The sequence below is a fragment of the Carassius gibelio genome, chromosome B22 (assembly GCF_023724105.1).
Source record: "Carassius gibelio isolate Cgi1373 ecotype wild population from Czech Republic chromosome B22, carGib1.2-hapl.c, whole genome shotgun sequence".
In the NCBI taxonomy this organism is placed as follows: Eukaryota; Metazoa; Chordata; class Actinopteri; order Cypriniformes; family Cyprinidae; genus Carassius; species Carassius gibelio.
This window is the reverse complement of record NC_068417.1, coordinates 43,482,598-43,487,597: the sequence shown is the minus strand read 5'-3', so window position 1 is coordinate 43,487,597 and position 5,000 is coordinate 43,482,598. Positions and strand designations below refer to the sequence as shown.

Below are 5,000 nucleotides of genomic sequence, written 5' to 3'. Positions count from 1 at the left end.
AAAATTATTACATACTAAGTGAAAAATGTCCAAAAAGCTTACAGCACCTGGTATTCCCAGGTGGTTTCCCATCCAAGTACTAACCAGGCCCAAACCTGCTTAGCTTCCGAGATCAGACGAGATCGGGCATAGCCAGGTTGGTATGGCCGTAAGCGAAGTCTGCTGCAAAGAGAGGGCTATTTAAAGACCAGCCAATCTTATCGGCAGTACATTATATAAGTAGGAAAGAAAACCCAAAAGCTTAAAGCACCTGGTATTCCTAGGCATTCTCTCATCAAAGTACTAACCAGACCTAAACCTGCTAAGATTCAGAGATCGGGCATTGACTCTTTTTTTTTTTATGAAAGATTATTATATAATTCGTGAAATTTTCCAAAAAGATTAAAGCACCTGGTATTCCCAGGCAGTCTCCCATCCATGTACTAACCAGGCCCAAACCTGCAAATATTCAGAGATCGGGCATTGACTCTTTTTTTTGGCAAAATTATTATATACTAAGTGAAAAATGTCCAAAAAGCTTACAGCACCTGGTATTCCCAGGCAGTCTCCCATCCATGTACTAACCAGGCCCAAACCTGCTAATATTCAGAGATCGGCATTGACTCTATTTTTTGGCAAAATTATTATATACTAAGTGAAAAATTTCAAAAAAGCTTACAGCACCTGGTATTCCCAGGCGGTCTCCCATCCAAGTATTAACCAGGCCCAAACCTGCTTAGCTTCCGAGATCAGATGAGATCGGGCATAGCCAGGTTGGTATGGCCGTAAGCGAAGTTTCCTGCAAAGAGAGGGCTATTTAAAGATCAGCCAATCTTATCGCCAGTACATTATATAAGTAGGAAAGAAAACCCAAAAGCTTAAAGCACCTGGTATTCCTAGGCAGTCTCTCATAAAATTACTAACCAGACCTAAACCTGCTAAGATTCAGAGATAGGGCATTGACTCTTTTTTTTTTTTTTTTTATGAAAGATTATTATATAATTCGTGAAATTTTCCAAAAAGCTTACAGCACCTGGTATTTCCAGGCAGTCTCCCATCCATGTACTAACCAGGCCCAAACCTGCAAATATTCAGAGATCGGGCATTGACTCTATTTTTTGGCAAAATTATTATATACTAAGTGAAAAATGTCCAAAAAGCTTACAGCACCTGGTATTCCCAGGCAGTCTCCCATCCATGTACTAACCAGGCCCAAACCTGCTAATATTCAGAGATCGGGCATTGACTCTATTTTTTGGCAAAATTATTATATACTAAGTGAAAAATGTCCAAAAAGCTTACAGCACCTGGTATTCCCAGGCGGTCTCTCATCCAAGTACTAACCAGGCCCAAACCTGCTTAGCTTCCGAGATCAGACGAGATCGGGCATAGCCAGGTTGGTATGGCCGTAAGCGAAGTCTGCTGAAAAGAGAGGGCTATTTAAAGACCAGCCAATCTTATCGCCAGTACATTATATAAGTAGGAAAGAAAACCCAAAAGCTTAAAGCATTGACTCTTTTTTTTTTTTTATGAAAGATTATTATATAATTCGTGAAATTTTCCAAAAAGATTAAAGCACCTGGTATTCCCAGGCAGTCTCCCATCCATGTACTAACCAGGCCCAAACCTGCAAATATTCAGTGATCGGGCATTGACTCTATTTTTTGGCAAAATTATTATATACTAAGTGAAAAATGTCCAAAAAGCTTACAGCACCTGGTATTCCCAGGCAGTCTCCCATCCGTGTACTAACCAGGCCCAAACATGCTTAGCTTCCGAGATCAGACGAGATCGGGCATAGCCAGGTTGGTATGGCCATAAGCGTAGTCTGCTGCAAAGAGAGGGCTATTTAAAGAACAGCCAATCTTATCGCCAGTACATTATATAAGTAGGAAAGAAAACCCAAAAGCTTAAAGCACCTGGTATTCCCAGGCAGTCTCCCATCCATGTACTAACCAGGCCCAAACCTGCTAATATTCAGAGATCGGGCATTGACTCTATTTTTTGGCAAAATTATTATATACTAAGTGAAAAATGTCCAAAAAGCTTACAGCACCTGGTATTCCCAGGCGGTTTCCCATTCAAGTACTAACCAGGCCCAAACCTGCTTAGCTTCCGAGATCAGACGAGATCGGGCATAGCCAGGTTGGTATGGCCGTAAGCGAAGTCTGCTGCAAAGAGAGGGCTATTTAAAAAACAGCCAATCTTATCGCCAGTACATTATATAAGTAGGAAAGAAAACCCAAAAGCTTAAAGCACCTGGTATTCCTAGGCAGTCTCTCATAAAAGTACTAACCAGACCTAAACCTGCTAAGATTCAGAGATCGGGCATTGACTCTAATTTTTGGCAAAATTATTATATACTAAGTGAAAAATGTCCAAAAAGATTAAAGCACCTGGTATTCCCAGGCAGTCTCCCATCCATGTACTAACCATGCCCAAACCTGCAAATATTCAGAGATCGGGCATTGACTCTATTTTTTGGCAAAATTATTATATACTAAGTGAAAAATGTCCAAAAAGCTTACAGCACCTGGTATTCCCAGGCAGTCTCCCATCCATGTACTAACCAGGCCCAAACCTGCTAATATTCAGAGATCGGCATTGACTCTATTTTTTGGCAAAATTATTATATACTAAGTGAAAAATTTCCAAAAAGCTTACAGCACCTAGTATTCCCAGGCGGTCTCCCATCCAAGTATTAACCAGGCCCAAACCTGCTTAGCTTCCGAGATCAGATCAGATCGGGTATAGCCAGGTTGGTATGGCCGTAAGCGAAGTCTGCTGCAAAGAGAGGGCTATTTAAAGATCAGCCAATCTTATCGCCAGTACATTATATAAGTAGGAAAGAAAACCCAAAAGCTTAAAGCACCTGGTATTCCCAGGCAGTCTCCCATCCATGTACTAACCAGGCCCAAACCTGCTAATATTCAGAGATCGGGCATTGACTCTATTTTTTGGCAAAATTATTATATACTAAGTGAAAAATGTCCATAAAGCTTACAGCACCTGGTATTCCCAGGCGGTCTCCCATTCAAGTACTAACCAGGCCCAAACCTGCTTAGCTTCCGAGATCAGACGAGATCGGGCATAGCCAGGTTGGTATGGCCGTAAGCGAAGTCTGCTGCAAAGAGAGGGCTATTTAAAGAACAGCCAATCTTATCGCCAGTACATTATATAAGTAGGAAAGAAAACCCAAAAGCTTAAAGCACCTGGTATTCCTAGGCAGTCTCTCATAAAAGTACTAACCAGACCTAAACCTGCTAAGATTCAGAGATCGGGCATTGACTCTTTTTTTTTTTTTTATGAAAGATTATTATATAATTCGTGAAATTTTCCAAAAAGCTTACAGCACCTGGTATTCCCAGGCAGTCTCCCATCCATGTACTAACCAGGCCCAAACCTGCAAATATTCAGTGATCGGGCATTGACTATTTTTTGGCAAAATTATTATATACTAAGTGAAAAATGTCCAAAAAGCTTACAGCACCTGGTATTCCCAGGCGGTTTCCCATCCAAGTACTAACCAGGCCCAAACCTGCTTAGCTTCCGAGATCAGACGAGATCGGGCATAGCCAGGTTGGTATGGCCGTAAGCGAAGTCTGCTGCAAAGAGAGGGCTATTTAAAGACCAGCCAATCTTATCGCCAGTACATTATATAAGTAGGAAAGAAAACCCAAAAGCTTAAAGCACCTGGTATTCCTAGGCAGTCTCTCATCAAAGTACTAACCAGACCTAAACCTGCTAAGATTCAGAGATCGGGCATTGACTCTTTTTTTTTTTTTTCTTTTTTTTTAATGAAAGATTATTATATAATTCGTGAAATTTTCCAAAAAGATTAAAGCACCTGGTATTCCCAGGCAGTCTCCCATCCATGTACTAACCAGGCCCAAACCTGCAAATATTCAGTGATCGGGCATTGACTCTATTTTTTGGCAAAATTATTATATACTAAGTGAAAAATGTCCAAAAAGCTTACAGCACCTGGTATTCCCAGGCAGTCTCCCATCCATGTACTAACCAGGCCCAAACCTGCAAATATTCAGAGATCGGGCATTGACTCTGTTTTTTGGCAAAATTATTATTTACTAAGTGAAAAATGTCCAAAAAGCTTACAGCACCTGGTATTCCCAGGCGGTCTCCCATCCAAGTACTAAACAGGCCCAAACCTGCTTAGCTTCCGAGATCAGACGAGATCGGGCATAGCCAGGTTGGTATGGCCGTAAGCGTAGTCTGCTGCAAAGAGAGGGCTATTTAAAAAACAGCCAATCTTATCGCCAGTACATTATATAAGTAGGAAAGAAAACCCAAAAGCTTAAAGCACCTGGTATTCCTAGGCAGTCTCTCATAAAAGTACTAACCAGACCTAAACCTGCTAAGATTCAGAGATCGGGCATTGACTCTATTTTTTGGCAAAATTATTATATACTAAGTGAAAAATGTCCAAAAAGATTAAAGCACCTGGTATTCCCAGGCAGTCTCCCATCCATGTACTAACCAGGCCCAAACCTGCAAATATTCAGAGATCGGGCATTGACTCTATTTTTTGGCAAAATTATTATATACTAAGTGAAAAATGTCCAAAAAGCTTACAGCACCTGGTATTCCCAGGCAGTCTCCCATCCATGTACTAACCAGGCCCAAACCTGCTAATATTCAGAGATCGGCATTGACTCTATTTTTTGGCAAAATTATTATATACTAAGTGAAAAATTTCCAAAAAGCTTACAGCACCTGGTATTCCCAGGCGGTCTCCCATCCAAGTATTAACCAGGCCCAAACCTGCTTAGCTTCCGAGATCAGACGAGATCGGGCATAGCCAGGTTGGTATGGCCGTAAGCGTAGTCTGCTGCAAAGAGAGGGCTATTTAAAGAACAGCCAATCTTATCGCCAGTACATTATATAAGTAGGAAAGAAAACCCAAAAGCTTAAAGCACCTGGTATTCCTAGGCAGTCTCTCATAAAAGTACTAACCAGACCTAAACCTGCTAAGATTCAGAGATCGGGCATTGACTCTATTT

The 5,000-nt window shown here is 41.2% G+C and overlaps 10 non-coding genes across 10 annotated transcripts; all 10 read right to left on the bottom strand.

The window, feature by feature from the left end:
* Positions 1-35: 35 nt before the first annotated feature.
* LOC127994518 (5S ribosomal RNA) lies at positions 36-154 on the bottom strand. The gene has a single exon (XR_008167502.1). It is a non-coding gene; the product is annotated as a 5S ribosomal RNA (ribosomal RNA).
* A 497-nt stretch (positions 155-651) lies between these two features.
* On the bottom strand, positions 652-770 carry LOC127995457 (5S ribosomal RNA). The gene has a single exon (XR_008168404.1). It is a non-coding gene; the product is annotated as a 5S ribosomal RNA (ribosomal RNA).
* A 504-nt stretch (positions 771-1,274) lies between these two features.
* Positions 1,275-1,393, bottom strand: LOC127999830 (5S ribosomal RNA). Its single transcript, XR_008172637.1, has one exon. It is a non-coding gene; the product is annotated as a 5S ribosomal RNA (ribosomal RNA).
* A 290-nt stretch (positions 1,394-1,683) lies between these two features.
* On the bottom strand, positions 1,684-1,802 carry LOC128005586 (5S ribosomal RNA). Its single transcript, XR_008178226.1, has one exon. It is a non-coding gene; the product is annotated as a 5S ribosomal RNA (ribosomal RNA).
* A 221-nt stretch (positions 1,803-2,023) lies between these two features.
* LOC127997672 (5S ribosomal RNA) lies at positions 2,024-2,142 on the bottom strand. Its single transcript, XR_008170534.1, has one exon. It is a non-coding gene; the product is annotated as a 5S ribosomal RNA (ribosomal RNA).
* Positions 2,143-2,636: 494 nt separating this feature from the next.
* Positions 2,637-2,755, bottom strand: LOC128003556 (5S ribosomal RNA). Its single transcript, XR_008176280.1, has one exon. It is a non-coding gene; the product is annotated as a 5S ribosomal RNA (ribosomal RNA).
* A 221-nt stretch (positions 2,756-2,976) lies between these two features.
* On the bottom strand, positions 2,977-3,095 carry LOC127994645 (5S ribosomal RNA). The gene has a single exon (XR_008167621.1). It is a non-coding gene; the product is annotated as a 5S ribosomal RNA (ribosomal RNA).
* Positions 3,096-3,457: 362 nt separating this feature from the next.
* On the bottom strand, positions 3,458-3,576 carry LOC127994830 (5S ribosomal RNA). The gene has a single exon (XR_008167800.1). It is a non-coding gene; the product is annotated as a 5S ribosomal RNA (ribosomal RNA).
* A 512-nt stretch (positions 3,577-4,088) lies between these two features.
* LOC127995077 (5S ribosomal RNA) lies at positions 4,089-4,207 on the bottom strand. Its single transcript, XR_008168041.1, has one exon. It is a non-coding gene; the product is annotated as a 5S ribosomal RNA (ribosomal RNA).
* Positions 4,208-4,701: 494 nt separating this feature from the next.
* On the bottom strand, positions 4,702-4,820 carry LOC127998253 (5S ribosomal RNA). The gene has a single exon (XR_008171101.1). It is a non-coding gene; the product is annotated as a 5S ribosomal RNA (ribosomal RNA).
* Between the last annotated feature and the right edge of the window lie 180 nt (positions 4,821-5,000).